The sequence below is a fragment of the Argentina silus genome, assembly GCF_951799395.1.
Source record: "Argentina silus genome assembly, chromosome: 18".
Lineage (NCBI taxonomy): Eukaryota > Metazoa > Chordata > Actinopteri > Argentiniformes > Argentinidae > Argentina > Argentina silus.
The window spans coordinates 1,674,820-1,699,645 of NC_139672.1; positions in this window are offsets into that span (position 1 = coordinate 1,674,820).

The following is a 24,826-nucleotide window of genomic DNA, read 5'->3' on the forward strand; positions in this document are numbered from 1 at the left end:
CGAAAATCGACAGTCAAGCGTCAATCAGCAGACAGCCGTGTGTTCTTTAGTCATGAGCCTGTTGTCAAAACGGCAGAAAAAAATGTTCACAAACGAAATATTGTTTCTACACTTAAAATGAACAAAGAAAAAATGAGCTAGCCTGATATAAGTCATGTTCATGACGATGCAAATGTAACGAGATTTCGAACTGTTCTGTTGCACACGTTGGGACTCATTTTATTTTTCTACAAAAATCATTTGCCATGAAGGGAATCGAACCCGGGCCGCCCTGCGTGACAAGGCAGATTCCTATCCGCTAGACCATTTGGGAAGACTTGATATGTACACCCTAAGATATCTAAGTGTCATTTCGATGAGGTCTGTAGCAGAGGCCATAGAGCACAGCAAACAAATAATCATGTGTTTAAATATCCTTGTCGTTTTGAAAAATTACCATTGTCACCTGCACAGGAATGCCCTGCAGCCAACATTGAAGAAATGTGCTTCTCAAATCTGTCATTAACACTGTTTTCCACACGCTTTTTTCATTGCATTGCCATATAATCAATTGGTCATTGATGCGTCACGAATAACGACAATGCGTCGAAAATTAAAGAAATGTAAACATGAATTATGTTATTACTGTCTAAGCATCGCAAAGCTGTATGCGTAAAGGCGTCTGACGTCACAGTGGCTTGCCTGAAACAAAGGAATTAGAGAAACATGTGCTTACAGGGGCGTCGAACCGCCTTCTCCCGCTGATGGAGCAAAGTTGCTACAGTGACAAAGACAAGCTCCGCGCTCATGGGCAATTTATATGGGGCAACTGTGCTGCGAGTATCTAAGCAGTCGTCGTGCATGGATAAAATGCAATGTTTCAAACAGATCTGATGAATTCACCTACTTTGAAAAAGTGTGCGTTAGGAAGTTCTTTTGACACAAAGCGAAAATCTACAGTCAAGCGTCAATCAGCAGACAGCCGTGTGTTCTTTAGTCATGAGCCTGTTGTCAAAACGGCAGAAAAAAATGTTCACAAACGAAATATTGTTTCTACACTTAAAATGAACAAAGAAAAAATTAGCTAGCCTGATATAAGTCATGTTCATGACGATGCAAATGTAACGAGATTTCGAACTGTTCTGTTGCACACGTTGGGACTCATTTTATTTTTCTACAAAGATCATTTGCCATGACGGGAATCGAACCCGGGCCGCCCTGCGTGACAAGGCAGATTCCTATCCGCTAGACCATTTGGGAAGACTTGATATGTACACCCTAAGATATCTAAGTGTCATTTCGATGAGGTCTGTAGCAGAGGCCATAGAGCACAGCAAACAAATAATCATGTGTTTAAATATCCTTGTCGTTTTGAAAAATTACCATTGTCACCTGCACAGGAATGCCATGCGGCCAACATTGAAGAAATGTGCTTCTCAAATCTGTCATTAACACTGTTTTCCACACGCTTTTTTCATTGCATTGCCATATAATCAATTGGTCATTGATGCGTCACGAATAACGACAATGCGTCGAAAATTAAAGAAATGTAAACATGAATTATGTTATTACTGTCTAAGCATCGCAAAGCTGTATGCGTAAAGGCGTCTGACGTCACAGTGGCGTGCCTGAAACAAAGGAATTAGAGAAACATGTGCTTACAGGGGCGTCGAACCGCCTTCTCCCGCTGATGGAGCAAAGTTGCTACAGTGACAAAGACAAGCTCCGCGCTCATGGGCAATTTATATGAGGCAACTGTGCTGCGAGTATCTAAGTAGTCGTCGTGCATGGATAAAATGCAATGTTTCAAACAGATCTGATGAATTCACCTACTTTGAAAAAGTGTGCGTTAGGGAGTTCTTTTGACACAAAGCGAAAATCTACAGTCAAGCGTCAATCAGCAGACAGCCGTGTGTTCTTTAGTAATGAACCTGTTGTCAAAACGGCAGAATTTTTTTTTCACAAACGAAATATTGTTTCTACACTTAAAATGAACAAAGAAAAAATTAGCTAGCCTGATATAAGTCATGTTCATGACGATGCAAATGTAACGAGATTTCGAACTGTTCTGTTGCACACGTTGGGACTCATTTTATTTTTCTACAAAAATCATTTGCCATGACGGGAATCGAACCCGGGCCGCCCTGCGTGACAAGGCAGATTCCTATCCGCTAGACCATTTGGGAAGACTTGATATGTACACCCTAAGATATCTAAGTGTCATTTCGATGAGGTCTGTAGCAGAGGCCATAGAGCACAGCAAACAAATAATCATGTGTTTAAATATCCTTGTCGTTTTGAAAAATTACCATTGTCACCTGCACAGGAATGCCATGCGGCCAACATTGAAGAAATGTGCTTCTCAAATCTGTCATTAACACTGTTTTCCACACGCTTTTTTCATTGCATTGCCATATAATCAATTGGTCATTGATGCGTCACGAATAACGACAATGCGTCGAAAATTAAAGAAATGTAAACATGAATTATGTTATTACTGTCTAAGCATCGCAAAGCTGTATGCGTAAAGGCGTCTGACGTCACAGTGGCTTGCCTGAAACAAAGGAATTAGAGAAACATGTGCTTACAGGGGCGTCGAACCGCCTTCTCCCGCTGATGGAGCAAAGTTGCTACAGTGACAAAGACAAGCTCCGCGCTCATGGGCAATTTATATGAGGCAACTGTGCTGCGAGTATCTAAGTAGTCGTCGTGCATGGATAAAATGCAATGTTTCAAACAGATCTGATGAATTCACCTACTTTGAAAAAGTGTGCGTTAGGGAGTTCTTTTGACACAAAGCGAAAATCTACAGTCAAGCGTCAATCAGCAGACAGCCGTGTGTTCTTTAGTCATGAGCCTGTTGTCAAAACGGCAGAAAAAAATGTTCACAAACGAAATATTGTTTCTACACTTAAAATGAACAAAGAAAAAATTAGCTAGCCTGATATAAGTCATGTTCATGACGATGCAAATGTAACGAGATTTCGAACTGTTCTGTTGCACACGTTGGGACTCATTTTATTTTTCTACAAAAAACATTTGCCATGACGGGAATCGAACCCGGGCCGCCCTGCGTTACAAGGTAGATGCCTATCCGCTAGACCAATTGGGAAGACTTCATATGTACACCCTAAGATATCTAAGTGTCATTTCGATGAGGTCTGTAGCAGAGGCCATAGAGCACAGCAAACAAATAATCATGTGTTTAAATATCCTTGTCGTTTTGAAAAATTACCATTGTCACCTGCACAGGAATGCCATGCGGCCAACATTGAAGAAATGTGCTTCTCAAATCTGTCATTAACACTGTTTTCCACACGCTTTTTTCATTGCATTGCCATATAATCAATTGGTCATTGATGCGTCACGAATAACGACAATGCGTCGAAAATTAAAGAAATGTAAACATGAATTATGTTATTACTGTCTAAGCATCGCAAAGCTGTATGCGTAAAGGCGTCTGACGTCACAGTGGCTTGCCTGAAAGAAAGGAATCAGAGAAACATGTGCTTACAGGGGCGTCGAAGCGCCTTCTCCCGCTGATGGAGCAAAGTTGCTACAGTGACAAAGACAAGCTCCGCGCTCATGGGCAATGTATATGGGGCAACTGTGCTGCGAGTATCTAAGCAGTCGTCGTGCTTGGATAAAATGCAATGTTTCAAACAGTTCTGATGAATTCACCTACTTTGAAAAAGTGTGCGTTAGGAAGTTCTTTTGACACAAAGCGAAAATCTACAGTCAAGCGTCAATCAGCAGACAGCCGTGTGTTCTTTAGTCATGAGCCTGTTGTCAAAACGGCAGAAAAAAATGGTCACAAACGAAATATTGTTTCTACACTTAAAATGAACAAAGAAAAAATGAGCTAGCCTGATATAAGTCATGTTCATGACGATGCAAATGTAACGAGATTTCGAACTGTTCTGTTGCACACGTTGGGACTCATTTTATTTTTCTACAAAAATCCTTTGCCATGACGGGAATCGAACCCGGGCCGCCTTGCGTTACAAGGCAGATTCCTATCCGCTAGACCATTTGGGAAGACTTGATATGTACACCCTAAGATATCTAAGTGTCATTTCGATGAGGTCTGTAGCAGAGGCCATAGAGCACAGCAAACAAATAATCATGTGTTTAAATATCCTTGTCGTTTTGAAAAATTACCTTTGTCACCTGCACAGGAATGCCATGCGGCCAACATTGAAGAAATGTGCTTCTCAAATCTGTCATTAACACTGTTTTCCACACGCTTTTTTCATTGCATTGCCATATAATCAATTGGTCATTGATGCGTCACGAATAACGACAATGCGTCGAAAATTAAAGAAATGTAAACATGAATTATGTTATTACTGTCTAAGCATCGCAAAGCTGTATGCGTAAAGGCGTCTGACGTCACAGTGGCTTGCCTGAAACAAAGGAATTAGAGAAACATGTGCTTACAGGGGCGTCGAACCGCCTTCTCCCGCTGATGGAGCAAAGTTGCTACAGTGACAAAGACAAGCTCCGCGCTCATGGGCAATTTATATGACGCAACTGTGCTGCGAGTATCTAAGTAGTCGTCGTGCATGGATAAAATGCAATGTTTCAAACAGATCTGATGAATTCACCTACTTTGAAAAAGTGTGCGTTAGAGAGTTCTTTTGACACAAAGCGAAAATCTACAGTCAAGCGTCAATCAGCAGACAGCCGTGTGTTCTTTAGTCATGAGCCTGTTGTCAAAACGGCAGAAAAAAATGTTCACAAACGAAATATTGTTTCTACACTTAAAATGAACAAAGAAAAAATTAGCTAGCCTGATATAAGTCATGTTCATGACGATGCAAATGTAACGAGATTTCGAACTGTTCTGTTGCACACGTTGGGACTCATTTTATTTTTCTACAAAAATCATTTGCCATGACGGGAATCGAACCCGGGCCACCCTGCGTTACAAGGCAGATTCCTATCCGCTAGACCATTTGGGAAGACTTGATATGTACACCCTAAGATATCTAAGTGTCATTTCGATGAGGTCTGTAGCAGAGGCCATAGAGCACAGCAAACAAATAATCATGTGTTTAAATATCCTTGTCGTTTTGAAAAATTACCATTGTCACCTGCACAGGAATGCCATGCGGCCAACATTGAAGAAATGTGCTTCTCAAATCTGTCATTAACACTGTTTTCCACACGCTTTTTTCATTGCATTGCCATATAATCAATTGGTCATTGATGCGTCACGAATAACGACAATGCGTCGAAAATTAAAGAAATGTAAACATGAATTATGTTATTACTGTCTAAGCATCGCAAAGCTGTATGCGTAAAGGCGTCTGACGTCACAGTGGCTTGCCTGAAACAAAGGAATCAGAGAAACATGTGCTTACAGGGGCGTCGAAGCGCCTTCTCCCGCTGATGGAGCAAAGTTGCGACAGTGACAAAGACAAGCTCCGCGCTCATGGGCAATGTATATGGGGCAACTGTGCTGCGAGTATCTAAGCAGTCGTCGTGGATGGATAAAATGCAATGTTTCAAACAGATCTGATGAATTCACCTACTTTGAAAAAGTGTGCGTTAGGAAGTTCTTTTGACACAAAGCGAAAATCTACAGTCAAGCGTCAATCAGCAGACAGCCGTGTGTTCTTTAGTCATGAGCCTGTTGTCAAAACGGCAGAAAAAAATGGTCACAAACGAAATATTGTTTCTACACTTAAAATGAACAAAGAAAAAATGAGCTAGCCTGATATAAGTCATGTTCATGACGATGCAAATGTAACGAGATTTCGAACTGTTCTGTTGCACACGTTGGGACTCATTTTATTTTTCTACAAAAAACATTTGCCATGACGAGAATCGAACCAGGGCCGCCCTGCGTTACAAGGTAGATGCCTATCCGCTAGACCATTTGGGAAGACTTGATATGTACACCCTAAGATATCTAAGTGTCATTTCGATGAGGTCTGTAGCAGAGGCCATAGAGCACAGCAATCAGAGAAACATGTGCTTACAGGGGCGTCGAAGCGCCTTCTCCCGCTAATGGAGCAAAGTTGCGACAGTGACAAAGACAAGCACCGCGCTCATGGGCAATGTATATGGGGCAACTGTGCTGCGAGTATCTAAGCAGTCGTCGTGGATGTATAAAATGCAATGTTTCAAACAGATCTGATGAATTCACCTACTTTGAAAAAGTGTGCGTTAGGAAGTTCTTTTGACACAAAGCGAAAATCTACAGTCAAGCGTCAATCAGCAGACAGCCGTGTGTTCTTTAGTCATGAGCCTGTTGTCAAAACGGCAGAAAAAAATGGTCACAAACGAAATATTGTTTCTACACTTAAAATGAACAAAGAAAAAATGAGCTAGCCTGATATAAGTCATGTTCATGACGATGCAAATGTAACGAGATTTCGAACTGTTCTGTTGCACACGTTGGGACTCATTTTATTTTTCTACAAAAAACACTTGCCATGACGGGAATCGAACCCGGGCCGCCCTGCGTTACAAGGTAGATGCCTATCCGCTAGACCATTTGGGAAAACTTGATATGTACACCCTAAGATATCTAAGTGTCATTTCGATGAGGTCTGTAGCAGAGGCCATAGAGCACAGCAAACAAATAAACATGTGTTTAAATATCCTTGTCGTTTTGAAAAATTACCATTGTCACCTGCACAGGAATGCCATGCGGCCAACATTGAAGAAATGTGCTTCTCAAATCTGTCATTAACACTGTTTTCCACACGCTTTTTTCATTGCATTGCCATATAATCAATTGGTCATTGATGCGTCACGAATAACGACAATGCGTCGAAAATTAAAGAAATGTAAACATGAATTATGTTATTACTGTCTAAGCATCGCAAAGCTGTATGCGTAAAGGCGTCTGACGTCACAGTGGCTTGCCTGAAACAAAGGAATCAGAGAAACATGTGCTTACAGGGGCGTCGAAGCGCCTTCTCCCGCTGATGGAGCAAAGTTGCGACAGTGACAAAGACAAGCTCCGCGCTCATGGGCAATGTATATGGGGCAACTGTGCTGCGAGTATCTAAGCAGTCGTCGTGGATGGATAAAATGCAATGTTTCAAACAGATCTGATGAATTCACCTACTTTGAAAAAGTGTGCGTTAGGAAGTTCTTTTGACACAAAGCGAAAATCTACAGTCAAGCGTCAATCAGCAGACAGCCGTGTGTTCTTTAGTCATGAGCCTGTTGTCAAAACGGCAGAAAAAAATGGTCACAAACGAAATATTGTTTCTACACTTAAAATGAACAAAGAAAAAATGAGCTAGCCTGATATAAGTCATGTTCATGACGATGCAAATGTAACGAGATTTCGAACTGTTCTGTTGCACACGTTGGGACTCATTTTATTTTTCTACAAAAAACATTTGCCATGACGAGAATCGAACCAGGGCCGCCCTGCGTTACAAGGTAGATGCCTATCCGCTAGACCATTTGGGAAGACTTGATATGTACACCCTAAGATATCTAAGTGTCATTTCGATGAGGTCTGTAGCAGAGGCCATAGAGCACAGCAAACAAATAATCATGTGTTTAAATATCCTTGTCGTTTTGAAAAATTACCATTGTCACCTGCACAGGAATGCCATGCGGACAACATTGAAGAAATGTGCTTCTCAAATCTGTCATTAACACTGTTTTCCACACGCTTTTTTCATTGCATTGCCATATAATCAATTGGTCATTGATGCATCACGAATAAAGACAATGCGTCGAAAATTAAAGAAATGTAAACATGAATTATGTTATTACTGTCTAAGCATCGCAAAGCTGTATGCGTAAAGGCGTCTGACGTCACAGTGGCTTGCCTGAAACAAAGGAATTAGAGAAACATGTGCTTACAGGGGCGTCGAACCGCATTCTCCCGCTGATGGAGCAAAGTTGCTACAGTGACAAAGACAAGCTCCACGCTCATGGGCAATTTATATGGGGCAACTGTGCTGCGAGTATCTAAGCAGTCGTCGTGCATGGATAAAATGCAATGTTTCAAACAGATCTGATGAATTCACCTACTTTGAAAAAGTGTGCGTTAGGAAGTTCTTTTGACACAAAGCGAAAATCTACAGTCAAGCGTCAATCAGCAGACAGCCGTGTGTTCTTTAGTCATGAGCCTGTTGTCAAAACGGCAGAAAAAAATGGTCACAAACGAAATATTGTTTCTACACTTAAAATGAACAAAGAAAAAATGAGCTAGCCTGATATAAGTCATGTTCATGACGATGCAAATGTAACGAGATTTCGAACTGTTCTGTTGCACACGTTGGGACTCATTTTATTTTTCTACAAAAAACATTTGCCATGACGAGAATCGAACCAGGGCCGCCCTGCGTTACAAGGTAGATGCCTATCCGCTAGACCATTTGGGAAGACTTGATATGTACACCCTAAGATATCTAAGTGTCATTTCGATGAGGTCTGTAGCAGAGGCCATAGAGCACAGCAAACAAATAATCATGTGTTTAAATATCCTTGTCGTTTTGAAAAATTACCATTGTCACCTGCACAGGAATGCCATGCGGCCAACATTGAAGAAATGTGCTTCTCAAATCTGTCATTAACACTGTTTTCCACACGCTTTTTTCATTGCATTGCCATATAATCAATTGGTCATTGATGCGTCACGAATAACGACAATGCGTCGAAAATTAAAGAAATGTAAACATGAATTATGTTATTACTGTCTAAGCATCGCAAAGCTGTATGCGTAAAGGCGTCTGACGTCACAGTGGCTTGCCTGAAACAAAGGAATTAGAGAAACATGTGCTTACAGGGGCGTCGAACCGCCTTCTCCCGCTGATGGAGCAAAGTTGCTACAGTGACAAAGACAAGCTCCGCGCTCATGGGCAATTTATATGAGGCAACTGTGCTGCGAGTATCTAAGTAGTCGTCGTGCATGGATAAAATGCAATGTTTCAAACAGATCTGATGAATTCACCTACTTTGAAAAAGTGTGCGTTAGGGAGTTCTTTTGACACAAAGCGAAAATCGACAGTCAAGCGTCAATCAGCAGACAGCCGTGTGTTCTTTAGTCATGAGCCTGTTGTCAAAACGGCAGAAAAAAATGTTCACAAACGAAATATTGTTTCTACACTTAAAATGAACAAAGAAAAAATGAGCTAGCCTGATATAAGTCATGTTCATGACGATGCAAATGTAACGAGATTTCGAACTGTTCTGTTGCACACGTTGGGACTCATTTTATTTTTCTACAAAAATCATTTGCCATGAAGGGAATCGAACCCGGGCCGCCCTGCGTGACAAGGCAGATTCCTATCCGCTAGACCATTTGGGAAGACTTGATATGTACACCCTAAGATATCTAAGTGTCATTTCGATGAGGTCTGTAGCAGAGGCCATAGAGCACAGCAAACAAATAATCATGTGTTTAAATATCCTTGTCGTTTTGAAAAATTACCATTGTCACCTGCACAGGAATGCCATGCGGCCAACATTGAAGAAATGTGCTTCTCAAATCTGTCATTAACACTGTTTTCCACACGCTTTTTTCATTGCATTGCCATATAATCAATTGGTCATTGATGCGTCACGAATAACGACAATGCGTCGAAAATTAAAGAAATGTAAACATGAATTATGTTATTACTGTCTAAGCATCGCAAAGCTGTATGCGTAAAGGCGTCTGACGTCACAGTGGCTTGCCTGAAACAAAGGAATTAGAGAAACATGTGCTTACAGGGGCGTCGAACCGCCTTCTCCCGCTGATGGAGCAAAGTTGCTACAGTGACAAAGACAAGCTCCGCGCTCATGGGCAATTTATATGAGGCAACTGTGCTGCGAGTATCTAAGTAGTCGTCGTGCATGGATAAAATGCAATGTTTCAAACAGATCTGATGAATTCACCTACTTTGAAAAAGTGTGCGTTAGGGAGTTCTTTTGACACAAAGCGAAAATCTACAGTCAAGCGTCAATCAGCAGACAGCCGTGTGTTCTTTAGTAATGAGCCTGTTGTCAAAACGGCAGAAAAAAATGTTCATAAACGAAATATTGTTTCTACACTTAAAATGAACAAAGAAAAAATTAGCTACCCTGATATAAGTCATGTTCATGACGATGCAAATGTAACGAGATTTCGAACTGTTCTGTTGCACACGTTGGGACTCATTTTATTTTTCTACAAAAATCATTTGCCATGACGGGAATCGAACCCGGGCCGCCCTGCGTTACAAGGTAGATGCCTATCCGCTAGACCATTTGGGAAAACTTGATATGTACACCCTAAGATATCTAAGTGTCATTTCGATGAGGTCTGTAGCAGAGGCCATAGAGCACAGCAAACAAATAATCATGTGTTTAAATATCCTTGTCGTTTTGAAAAATTACCATTGTCACCTGCACAGGAATGCCATGCGGCCAACATTGAAGAAATGTGCTTCTCAAATCTGTCATTAACACTGTTTTCCACACGCTTTTTTCATTGCATTGCCATATAATCAATTGGTCATTGATGCGTCACGAATAACGACAATGCGTCGAAAATTAAAGAAATGTAAACATGAATTATGTCATTACTGTCTAAGCATCGCAAAGCTGTATGCGTAAAGGCGTCTGACGTCACAGTGGCTTGCCTGAAACAAAGGAATTAGAGAAACATGTGCTTACAGGGGCGTCGAACCGCCTTCTCCCGCTGATGGAGCAAAGTTGCTACAGTGACAAAGACAAGCTCCGCGCTCATGGGCAATTTATATGAGGCAACTGTGCTGCGAGTATCTAAGTAGTCGTCGTGCATGGATAAAATGCAATGTTTCAAACAGATCTGATGAATTCACCTACTTTGAAAAAGTGTGCGTTAGGGAGTTCTTTTGACACAAAGCGAAAATCTACAGTCAAGCGTCAATCAGCAGACAGCCGTGTGTTCTTTAGTAATGAGCCTGTTGTCAAAACGGCAGAAAAAAATGTTCACAAACGAAATATTGTTTCTACACTTAAAATGAACAAAGAAAAAATTAGCTAGCCTGATATAAGTCATGTTCATGACGATGCAAATGTAACGAGATTTCGAACTGTTCTGTTGCACACGTTGGGACTCATTTTATTTTTCTACAAAAATCATTTGCCATGACGGGAATCGAACCCGGGCCGCCCTGCGTGACAAGGCAGATTCCTATCCGCTAGACCATTTGGGAAGACTTGATATGTACACCCTAAGATATCTAAGTGTCATTTCGATGAGGTCTGTAGCAGAGGCCATAGAGCACAGCAAACAAATAATCATGTGTTTAAATATCCTTGTCGTTTTGAAAAATTACCATTGTCACCTGCACAGGAATGCCATGCGGCCAACATTGAAGAAATGTGCTTCTCAAATCTGTCATTAACACTGTTTTCCACACGCTTTTTTCATTGCATTGCCATATAATCAATTGGTCATTGATGCGTCACGAATAACGACAATGCGTCGAAAATTAAAGAAATGTAAACATGAATTATGTTATTACTGTCTAAGCATCGCAAAGCTGTATGCGTAAAGGCGTCTGACGTCACAGTGGCTTGCCTGAAACAAAGGAATTAGAGAAACATGTGCTTACAGGGGCGTCGAACCGCCTTCTCCCGCTGATGGAGCAAAGCTGCTGCAGTGACAAAGACAAGCTCCGCGCTCATGGGCAATTTATATGAGGCAACTGTGCTGCGAGTATCTAAGTAGTCGTCGTGCATGGATAAAATGCAATGTTTCAAACAGATCTGATGAATTCACCTACTTTGAAAAAGTGTGCGTTAGGGAGTTCTTTTGACACAAAGCGAAAATCTACAGTCAAGCGTCAATCAGCAGACAGCCGTGTGTTCTTTAGTCATGAGCCTGTTGTCAAAACGGCAGAAAAAAATGGTCACAAACGAAATATTGTTTCTACACTTAAAATGAACAAAGAAAAAATGAGCTAGCCTGATATAAGTCATGTTCATGACGATGCAAATGTAACGAGATTTCGAACTGTTCTGTTGCACACGTTGGGACTCATTTTATTTTTCTACAAAAATCATTTGCCATGACGGGAATCGAACCCGGGCCGCCCTGCGTGACAAGGCAGATTCCTATCCGCTAGACCATTTGGGAAGACTTGATATGTACACCCTAAGATATCTAAGTGTCATTTCGATGAGGTCTGTAGCAGAGGCCATAGAGCACAGCAAACAAATAATCATGTGTTTAAATATCCTTGTCGTTTTGAAAAATTACCTTTGTCACCTGCACAGGAATGCCATGCGGCCAACATTGAAGAAATGTGCTTCTCAAATCTGTCATTAACACTGTTTTCCACACGCTTTTTTCATTGCATTGCCATATAATCAATTGGTCATTGATGCGTCACGAATAACGACAATGCGTCGAAAATTAAAGAAATGTAAACATGAATTATGTTATTACTGTCTAAGCATCGCAAAGCTGTATGCGTAAAGGCGTCTGACGTCACAGTGGCTTGCCTGAAACAAAGGAATTAGAGAAACATGTGCTTACAGGGGCGTCGAACCGCCTTCTCCCGCTGATGGAGCAAAGTTGCTACAGTGACAAAGACAAGCTCCGCGCTCATGGGCAATTTATATGAGGCAACTGTGCTGCGAGTATCTAAGTAGTCGTCGTGCATGGATAAAATGCAATGTTTCAAACAGATCTGATGAATTCACCTACTTTGAAAAAGTGTGCGTTAGGGAGTTCTTTTGACACAAAGCGAAAATCTACAGTCAAGCGTCAATCAGCAGACAGCCGTGTGTTCTTTAGTCATGAGCCTGTTGTCAAAACGGCAGAAAAAAATGTTCACAAACGAAATATTGTTTCTACACTTAAAATGAACAAAGAAAAAATTAGCTAGCCTGATATAAGTCATGTTCATGACGATGCAAATGTAACGAGATTTCGAACTGTTCTGTTGCACACGTTGGGACTCATTTTATTTTTCTACAAAAAACATTTGCCATGACGGGAATCGAACCCGGGCCGCCCTGCGTTACAAGGTAGATGCCTATCCGCTAGACCAATTGGGAAGACTTCATATGTACACCCTAAGATATCTAAGTGTCATTTCGATGAGGTCTGTAGCAGAGGCCATAGAGCACAGCAAACAAATAATCATGTGTTTAAATATCCTTGTCGTTTTGAAAAATTACCATTGTCACCTGCACAGGAATGCCATGCGGCCAACATTGAAGAAATGTGCTTCTCAAATCTGTCATTAACACTGTTTTCCACACGCTTTTTTCATTGCATTGCCATATAATCAATTGGTCATTGATGCGTCACGAATAACGACAATGCGTCGAAAATTAAAGAAATGTAAACATGAATTATGTTATTACTGTCTAAGCATCGCAAAGCTGTATGCGTAAAGGCGTCTGACGTCACAGTGGCTTGCCTGAAAGAAAGGAATCAGAGAAACATGTGCTTACAGGGGCGTCGAAGCGCCTTCTCCCGCTGATGGAGCAAAGTTGCTACAGTGACAAAGACAAGCTCCGCGCTCATGGGCAATGTATATGGGGCAACTGTGCTGCGAGTATCTAAGCAGTCGTCGTGCATGGATAAAATGCAATGTTTCAAACAGTTCTGATGAATTCACCTACTTTGAAAAAGTGTGCGTTAGGAAGTTCTTTTGACACAAAGCGAAAATCTACAGTCAAGCGTCAATCAGCAGACAGCCGTGTGTTCTTTAGTCATGAGCCTGTTGTCAAAACGGCAGAAAAAAATGGTCACAAACGAAATATTGTTTCTACACTTAAAATGAACAAAGAAAAAATGAGCTAGCCTGATATAAGTCATGTTCATGACGATGCAAATGTAACGAGATTTCGAACTGTTCTGTTGCACACGTTGGGACTCATTTTATTTTTCTACAAAAATCCTTTGCCATGACGGGAATCGAACCCGGGCCGCCTTGCGTTACAAGGCAGATTCCTATCCGCTAGACCATTTGGGAAGACTTGATATGTACACCCTAAGATATCTAAGTGTCATTTCGATGAGGTCTGTAGCAGAGGCCATAGAGCACAGCAAACAAATAATCATGTGTTTAAATATCCTTGTCGTTTTGAAAAATTACCTTTGTCACCTGCACAGGAATGCCATGCGGCCAACATTGAAGAAATGTGCTTCTCAAATCTGTCATTAACACTGTTTTCCACACGCTTTTTTCATTGCATTGCCATATAATCAATTGGTCATTGATGCGTCACGAATAACGACAATGCGTCGAAAATTAAAGAAATGTAAACATGAATTATGTTATTACTGTCTAAGCATCGCAAAGCTGTATGCGTAAAGGCGTCTGACGTCACAGTGGCTTGCCTGAAACAAAGGAATTAGAGAAACATGTGCTTACAGGGGCGTCGAACCGCCTTCTCCCGCTGATGGAGCAAAGTTGCTACAGTGACAAAGACAAGCTCCGCGCTCATGGGCAATTTATATGACGCAACTGTGCTGCGAGTATCTAAGTAGTCGTCGTGCATGGATAAAATGCAATGTTTCAAACAGATCTGATGAATTCACCTACTTTGAAAAAGTGTGCGTTAGGGAGTTCTTTTGACACAAAGCGAAAATCTACAGTCAAGCGTCAATCAGCAGACAGCCGTGTGTTCTTTAGTCATGAGCCTGTTGTCAAAACGGCAGAAAAAAATGGTCACAAACGAAATATTGTTTCTACACTTAAAATGAACAAAGAAAAAATTTGCTAGCCTGATATAAGTCATGTTCATGACGATGCAAATGTAACGAGATTTCGAACTGTTCTGTTGCACACGTTGGGACTCATTTTATTTTTCTACAAAAATCATTTGCCATGACGGGAATCGAACCCGGGCCGCCCTGCGTGACAAGGCAGATTCCTATCCGCTAGACCATTTGGGAAGACTTGATATGTACACCCTAAGATATCTAAGTGTCATTTCGATGAGGTCTGTAGCAGAGGCCATAGAGCACAGCAAACAAATAATCATGTGTTTAAATATCCTTGTCGTTTTGAAAAATTACCATTGTCACCTGCACAGGAATGCCATGCGGCCAACATTGAAGAAATGTGCTTCTCAAATCTGTCATTAACACTGTTTTCCACACGCTTTTTTCATTGCATTGCCATATAATCAATTGGTCATTGATGCGTCACGAATAACGACAATGCGTCGAAAATTAAAGAAATGTAAACATGAATTATGTTATTACTGTCTAAGCATCGCAAAGCTGTATGCGTAAAGGCGTCTGACGTCACAGTGGCTTGCCTGAAAGAAAGGAATCAGAGAAACATGTGCTTACAGGGGCGTCGAAGCGCCTTCTCCCGCTGATGGAGCAAAGTTGCTACAGTGACAAAGACAAGCTCCGCGCTCATGGGCAATGTATATGGGGCAACTGTGCTGCGAGTATCTAAGCAGTCGTCGTGCATGGATAAAATGCAATGTTTCAAACAGTTCTGATGAATTCACCTACTTTGAAAAAGTGTGCGTTAGGAAGTTCTTTTGACACAAAGCGAAAATCTACAGTCAAGCGTCAATCAGCAGACAGCCGTGTGTTCTTTAGTCATGAGCCTGTTGTCAAAACGGCAGAAAAAAATGGTCACAAACGAAATATTGTTTCTACACTTAAAATGAACAAAGAAAAAATGAGCTAGCCTGATATAAGTCATGTTCATGACGATGCAAATGTAACGAGATTTCGAACTGTTCTGTTGCACACGTTGGGACTCATTTTATTTTTCTACAAAAATCCTTTGCCATGACGGGAATCGAACCCGGGCCGCCTTGCGTTACAAGGCAGATTCCTATCCACTAGACCATTTGGGAAGACTTGATATGTACACCCTAAGATATCTAAGTGTCATTTCGATGAGGTCTGTAGCAGAGGCCATAGAGCACAGCAAACAAATAATCATGTGTTTAAATATCCTTGTCGTTTTGAAAAATTACCATTGTCACCTGCACAGGAATGCCATGCGGCCAACATTGAAGAAATGTGCTTCTCAAATCTGTCATTAACACTGTTTTCCACACGCTTTTTTCATTGCATTGCCATATAATCAATTGGTCATTGATGCGTCACGAATAACGACAATGCGTCGAAAATTAAAGAAATGTAAACATGAATTATGTTATTACTGTCTAAGCATCGCAAAGCTGTATGCGTAAAGGCGTCTGACGTCACAGTGGCTTGCCTGAAACAAAGGAATTAGAGAAACATGTGCTTACAGGGGCGTCGAACCGCCTTCTCCCGCTGATGGAGCAAAGCTGCTGCAGTGACAAAGACAAGCTCCGCTCTCATGGGCAATTTATATGAGGCAACTGTGCTGCGAGTATCTAAGTAGTCGTCGTGCATGGATAAAATGCAATGTTTCAAACAGATCTGATGAATTCACCTACTTTGAAAAAGTGTGCGTTAGGGAGTTCTTTTGACACAAAGCGAAAATCTACAGTCAAGCGTCAATCAGCAGACAGCCGTGTGTTCTTTAGTCATGAGCCTGTTGTCAAAACGGCAGAAAAAAATGGTCACAAACGAAATATTGTTTCTACACTTAAAATGAACAAAGAAAAAATTTGCTAGCCTGATATAAGTCATGTTCATGACGATGCAAATGTAACGAGATTTCGAACTGTTCTGTTGCACACGTTGGGACTCATTTTATTTTTCTACAAAAATCATTTGCCATGACGGGAATCGAACCCGGGCCGCCCTGCGTGACAAGGCAGATTCCTATCCGCTAGACCATTTGGGAAGACTTGATATGTACACCCTAAGATATCTAAGTGTCATTTCGATGAGGTCTGTAGCAGAGGCCATAGAGCACAGCAAACAAATAATCATGTGTTTAAATATCCTTGTCGTTTTGAAAAATTACCATTGTCACCTGCACAGGAATGCCATGCGGCCAACATTGAAGAAATGTGCTTCTCAAATCTGTCATTAACACTGTTTTCCACACGCTTTTTTCATTGCATTGCCATATAATCAATTGGTCATTGATGCGTCACGAATAACGACAATGCGTCGAAAATTAAAGAAATGTAAACATGAATTATGTTATTACTGTCTAAGCATCGCAAAGCTGTATGCGTAAAGGCGTCTGACGTCACAGTGGCTTGCCTGAAACAAAGGAATTAGAGAAACATGTGCTTACAGGGGCGTCGAACCGCCTTCTCCCGCTGATGGAGCAAAGCTGCTGCAGTGACAAAGACAAGCTCCGCTCTCATGGGCAATTTATATGAGGCAACTGTGCTGCGAGTATCTAAGTAGTCGTCGTGCATGGATAAAATGCAATGTTTCAAACAGATCTGATGAATTCACCTACTTTGAAAAAGTGTGCGTTAGGGAGTTCTTTTGACACAAAGCGAAAATCTACAGTCAAGCGTCAATCAGCAGACAGCCGTGTGTTCTTTAGTCATGAGCCTGTTGTCAAAACGGCAGAAAAAAATGGTCACAAACGAAATATTGTTTCTACACTTAAAATGAACAAAGAAAAAATTTGCTAGCCTGATATAAGTCATGTTCATGACGATGCAAATGTAACGAGATTTCGAACTGTTCTGTTGCACACGTTGGGACTCATTTTATTTTTCTACAAAAATCATTTGCCATGACGGGAATCGAACCCGGGCCGCCCTGCGTGACAAGGCAGATTCCTATCCGCTAGACCATTTGGGAAGACTTGATATGTACACCCTAAGATATCTAAGTGTCATTTCGATGAGGTCTGTAGCAGAGGCCATAGAGCACAGCAAACAAATAATCATGTGTTTAAATATCCTTGTCGTTTTGAAAAATTACCATTGTCACCTGCACAGGAATGCCATGCGGCCAACATTGAAGAAATGTGCTTCTCAAATCTGTCATTAACACTGTTTTCCACACGCTTTTTTCATTGCATTGCCATATAATCAATTGGTCATTGATGCGTCACGAATAACGACAATGCGTCGAAAATTAAAGAAATGTAAACATGAATTATGTTATTACTGTCTAAGCATCGCAAAGCTGTATGCGTAAAGGCGTCTGACGTCACAGTGGCTTGCCTGAAAGAAAGGAATCAGAGAAACATGTGCTTACAGGGGCGTCGAAGCGCCTTCTCCCGCTGATGGAGCAAAGTTGCTACAGTGACAAAGACAAGCTCCGCGCTCATGGGCAATGTATATGGGGCAACTGTGCTGCGAGTATCTAAGCAGTCGTCGTGCATGGATAAAATGCAATGTTTCAAACAGTTCTGATGAATTCACCTACTTTGAAAAAGTGTGCGTTAGGAAGTTCTTTTGACACAAAGCGAAAATCTACAGTCAAGCGTCAATCAGCAGACAGCCGTGTGTTCTTTAGTCATGAGCCTGTTGTCAAAACGGCAGAAAAAAATGGTCACAAACGAAATATTGTTTCTACACTTAAAATGAACAAAGAAAAAATGAGCTAGCCTGATATAAGTCATGTTCATGACGATGCAAATGTAACGAGATTTCGAACTGTTCTGTTGCACACGTTGGGACTCATTTTATTTTTCTACAAAAATCCTTTGCCATGACGGGAATCGAACCCGGGCCGCCTTGCGTTACAAGGCAGATTCCTATCCGCTAGACCATTTGGGAAGACTTGATATGTACACCCTAAGATATCTAAGTGTCATTTCGATGAGGTCTGTAGCAGAGGCCATAGAGCACAGCAAACAAATAATCATGTGTTTAAATATCCTTGTCGTTTTGAAAAATTACCATTGTCACCTGCACAGGAATGCCATGCGGCCAACATTGAAGAAATGTGCTTCTCAAATCTGTCATTAACACTGTTTTCCACACGCTTTTTTCATTGCATTGCCATATAATCAATTGGTCATTGATGCGTCACGAATAACGACAATGCGTCGAAAATTAAAGAAATGTAAACATGAATTATGTTATTACTGTCTAAGCATCGCAAAGCTGTATGCGTAAAGGCGTCTGACGTCACAGTGGCTTGCCTGAAACAAAGGAATTAGAGAAACATGTGCTTACAGGGGCGTCGAACCGCCTTCTCCCGCTGATGGAGCAAAGCTGCTGCAGTGACAAAGACAAGCTCCGCTCTCATGGGCAATTTATATGAGGCAACTGTGCTGCGAGTATCTAAGTAGTCGTCGTGCATGGATAAAATGCAATGTTTCAAACAGATCTGATGAATTCACCTACTTTGAAAAAGTGTGCGTTAGGGAGTTCTTTTGACACAAAGCGAAAATCTACAGTCAAGCGTCAATCAGCAGACAGCCGTGTGTTCTTTAGTCATGAGCCTGTTGTCAAAACGGCAGAAAAAAATGGTCACAAACGAAATATTGTTTCTACACTTAAAATGAACAAAGAAAAAATTTGCTAGCCTGATATAAGTCATGTTCATGACGATGCAAATGTAACGAGATTTCGAACTGTTCTGTTGCACACGTTGGGACTCATTTTATTTTTCTACAAAAATCATTTGCCATGACGGGAATCGAACCCGGGCCGCCCTGCGTGACAAGGCAGATTCCTATCCGCTAGACCATTTGGGAAGACTTGATATGTACACCCTAAGATATCTAAGTGTCATTTCGATGAGGTCTGTAGCAGAGGCCATAGAGCACAGCAAACAAATAATCATGTGTTTAAATATCCTTGTCGTTTTGAAAAATTACCATTGTCACCTGCACAGGAATGCCATGCGGCCAACATTGAAGAAATGTGCTTCTCAAATCTGTCATTAACACTGTTTTCCACACGCTTTTTTCATTGCATTGCCATATAATCAATTGGTCATTGATGCGTCACGAATAACGACAATGCGTCGAAAATTAAAGAAATGTAAACATGAATTATGTTATTACTGTCTAAGCATCGCAAAGCTGTATGCGTAAAGGCGTCTGACGTCACAGTGGCTTGCCTGAAACAAAGGAATTAGAGAAACATGTGCTTACAGGGGCGTCGAACCGCCTTCTCCCGCTGATGGAGCAAAGCTGCTGCAGTGACAAAGACAAGCTCCGCTCTCATGGGCAATTTATATGAGGCAACTGTGCTGCGAGTATCTAAGTAGTCGTCGTGCATGGATAAAATGCAATGTTTCAAACAGATCTGATGAATTCACCTACTTTGAAAAAGTGTGCGTTAGGGAGTTCTTTTGACACAAAGCGAAAATCTACAGTCAAGCGTCAATCAGCAGACAGCCGTGTGTTCTTTAGTCATGAGCCTGTTGTCAAAACGGCAGAAAAAAATGGTCACAAACGAAATATTGTTTCTACACTTAAAATGAACAAAGAAAAAATTTGCTAGCCTGATATAAGTCATGTTCATGACGATGCAAATGTAACGAGATTTCGAACTGTTCTGTTGCACACGTTGGGACTCATTTTATTTTTCTACAAAAATCATTTGCCATGACGGGAATCGAACCCGGGCCGCCCTGCGTGACAAGGCAGATTCCTATCCGCTAGACCATTTGGGAAGACTTGATATGTACACCCTAAGATATCTAAGTGTCATTTCGATGAGGTCTGTAGCAGAGGCCATAGAGCACAGCAAACAAATAATCATGTGTTTAAATATCCTTGTCGTTTTGAAAAATTACCATTGTCACCTGCACAGGAATGCCATGCGGCCAACATTGAAGAAATGTGCTTCTCAAATCTGTCATTAACACTGTTTTCCACACGCTTTTTTCATTGCATTGCCATATAATCAATTGGTCATTGATGCGTCACGAATAACGACAATGCGTCGAAAATTAAAGAAATGTAAACATGAATTATGTTATTACTGTCTAAGCATCGCAAAGCTGTATGCGTAAAGGCGTCTGACGTCACAGTGGCTTGCCTGAAAGAAAGGAATCAGAGAAACATGTGCTTACAGGGGCGTCGAAGCGCCTTCTCCCGCTGATGGAGCAAAGTTGCTACAGTGACAAAGACAAGCTCCGCGCTCATGGGCAATGTATATGGGGCAACTGTGCTGCGAGTATCTAAGCAGTCGTCGTGCATGGATAAAATGCAATGTTTCAAACAGTTCTGATGAATTCACCTACTTTGAAAAAGTGTGCGTTAGGAAGTTCTTTTGACACAAAGCGAAAATCTACAGTCAAGCGTCAATCAGCAGACAGCCGTGTGTTCTTTAGTCATGAGCCTGTTGTCAAAACGGCAGAAAAAAATGGTCACAAACGAAATATTGTTTCTACACTTAAAATGAACAAAGAAAAAATGAGCTAGCCTGATATAAGTCATGTTCATGACGATGCAAATGTAACGAGATTTCGAACTGTTCTGTTGCACACGTTGGGACTCATTTTATTTTTCTACAAAAATCCTTTGCCATGACGGGAATCGAACCCGGGCCGCCTTGCGTTACAAGGCAGATTCCTATCCGCTAGACCATTTGGGAAGACTTGATATGTACACCCTAAGATATCTAAGTGTCATTTCGATGAGGTCTGTAGCAGAGGCCATAGAGCACAGCAAACAAATAATCATGTGTTTAAATATCCTTGTCGTTTTGAAAAATTACCATTGTCACCTGCACAGGAATGCCATGCGGCCAACATTGAAGAAATGTGCTTCTCAAATCTGTCATTAACACTGTTTTCCACACGCTTTTTTCATTGCATTGCCATATAATCAATTGGTCATTGATGCGTCACGAATAACGACAATGCGTCGAAAATTAAAGAAATGTAAACATGAATTATGTTATTACTGTCTAAGCATCGCAAAGCTGTATGCGTAAAGGCGTCTGACGTCACAGTGGCTTGCCTGAAACAAAGGAATTAGAGAAACATGTGCTTACAGGGGCGTCGAACCGCCTTCTCCCGCTGATGGAGCAAAGCTGCTGCAGTGACAAAGACAAGCTCCGCTCTCATGGGCAATTTATATGAGGCAACTGTGCTGCGAGTATCTAAGTAGTCGTCGTGCATGGATAAAATGCAATGTTTCAAACAGATCTGATGAATTCACCTACTTTGAAAAAGTGTGCGTTAGGGAGTTCTTTTGACACAAAGCGAAAATCTACAGTCAAGCGTCAATCAGCAGACAGCCGTGTGTTCTTTAGTCATGAGCCTGTTGTCAAAACGGCAGAAAAAAATGGTCACAAACGAAATATTGTTTCTACACTTAAAATGAACAAAGAAAAAATTTGCTAGCCTGATATAAGTCATGTTCATGACGATGCAAATGTAACGAGATTTCGAACTGTTCTGTTGCACACGTTGGGACTCATTTTATTTTTCTACAAAAATCATTTGCCATGACGGGAATCGAACCCGGGCCGCCCTGCGTGACAAGGCAGATTCCTATCCGCTAGACCATTTGGGAAGACTTGATATGTACACCCTAAGATATCTAAGTGTCATTTCGATGAGGTCTGTAGCAGAGGCCATAGAGCACAGCAAACAAATAATCATGTGTTTAAATATCCTTGTCGTTTTGAAAAATTACCATTGTCACCTGCACAGGAATGCCATGCGGCCAACATTGAAGAAATGTGCTTCTCAAATCTGTCATTAACACTGTTTTCCACACGCTTTTTTCATTGCATTGCCATATAATCAATTGGTCATTGATGCGTCACGAATAACGACAATGCGTCGAAAATTAAAGAAATGTAAACATGAATTATGTTATTACTGTCTAAGCATCGCAAAGCTGTATGCGTAAAGGCGTCTGACGTCACAGTGGCTTGCCTGAAACAAAGGAATTAGAGAAACATGTGCTTACAGGGGCGTCGAACCGCCTTCTCCCGCTGATGGAGCAAAGCTGCTGCAGTGACAAAGACAAGCTCCGCTCTCATGGGCAATTTATATGAGGCAACTGTGCTGCGAGTATCTAAGTAGTCGTCGTGCATGGATAAAATGCAATGTTTCAAACAGATCTGATGAATTCACCTACTTTGAAAAAGTGTGCGTTAGGGAGTTCTTTTGACACAAAGCGAAAATCTACAGTCAAGCGTCAATCAGCAGACAGCCGTGTGTTCTTTAGTCATGAGCCTGTTGTCAAAACGGCAGAAAAAAATGGTCACAAACGAAATATTGTTTCTACACTTAAAATGAACAAAGAAAAAATTTGCTAGCCTGATATAAGTCATGTTCATGACGATGCAAATGTAACGAGATTTCGAACTGTTCTGTTGCACACGTTGGGACTCATTTTATTTTTCTACAAAAATCATTTGCCATGACGGGAATCGAACCCGGGCCGCCCTGCGTGACAAGGCAGATTCCTATCCGCTAGACCATTTGGGAAGACTTGATATGTACACCCTAAGATATCTAAGTGTCATTTCGATGAGGTCTGTAGCAGAGGCCATAGAGCACAGCAAACAAATAATCATGTGTTTAAATATCCTTGTCGTTTTGAAAAATTACCATTGTCACCTGCACAGGAATGCCATGCGGCCAACATTGAAGAAATGTGCTTCTCAAATCTGTCATTAACACTGTTTTCCACACGCTTTTTTCATTGCATTGCCATATAATCAATTGGTCATTGATGCGTCACGAATAACGACAATGCGTCGAAAATTAAAGAAATGTAAACATGAATTATGTTATTACTGTCTAAGCATCGCAAAGCTGTATGCGTAAAGGCGTCTGACGTCACAGTGGCTTGCCTGAAAGAAAGGAATCAGAGAAACATGTGCTTACAGGGGCGTCGAAGCGCCTTCTCCCGCTGATGGAGCAAAGTTGCTACAGTGACAAAGACAAGCTCCGCGCTCATGGGCAATGTATATGGGGCAACTGTGCTGCGAGTATCTAAGCAGTCGTCGTGCATGGATAAAATGCAATGTTTCAAACAGTTCTGATGAATTCACCTACTTTGAAAAAGTGTGCGTTAGGAAGTTCTTTTGACACAAAGCGAAAATCTACAGTCAAGCGTCAATCAGCAGACAGCCGTGTGTTCTTTAGTCATGAGCCTGTTGTCAAAACGGCAGAAAAAAATGGTCACAAACGAAATATTGTTTCTACACTTAAAATGAACAAAGAAAAAATGAGCTAGCCTGATATAAGTCATGTTCATGACGATGCAAATGTAACGAGATTTCGAACTGTTCTGTTGCACACGTTGGGACTCATTTTATTTTTCTACAAAAATCCTTTGCCATGACGGGAATCGAACCCGGGCCGCCTTGCGTTACAAGGCAGATTCCTATCCGCTAGACCATTTGGGAAGACTTGATATGTACACCCTAAGATATCTAAGTGTCATTTCGATGAGGTCTGTAGCAGAGGCCATAGAGCACAGCAAACAAATAATCATGTGTTTAAATATCCTTGTCGTTTTGAAAAATTACCTTTGTCACCTGCACAGGAATGCCATGCGGCCAACATTGAAGAAATGTGCTTCTCAAATCTGTCATTAACACTGTTTTCCACACGCTTTTTTCATTGCATTGCCATATAATCAATTGGTCATTGATGCGTCACGAATAACGACAATGCGTCGAAAATTAAAGAAATGTAAACATGAATTATGTTATTACTGTCTAAGCATCGCAAAGCTGTATGCGTAAAGGCGTCTGACGTCACAGTGGCTTGCCTGAAACAAAGGAATTAGAGAAACATGTGCTTACAGGGGCGTCGAACCGCCTTCTCCCGCTGATGGAGCAAAGTTGCTACAGTGACAAAGACAAGCTCCGCGCTCATGGGCAATTTATATGAGGCAACTGTGCTGCGAGTATCTAAGTAGTCGTCGTGCATGGATAAAATGCAATGTTTCAAACAGATCTGATGAATTCACCTACTTTGAAAAAGTGTGCGTTAGAGAGTTCTTTTGACACAAAGCGAAAATCTACAGTCAAGCGTCAATCAGCAGACAGCCGTGTGTTCTTTAGTCATGAGCCTGTTGTCAAAACGGCAGAAAAAAATGTTCACAAACGAAATATTGTTTCTACACTTAAAATGAACAAAGAA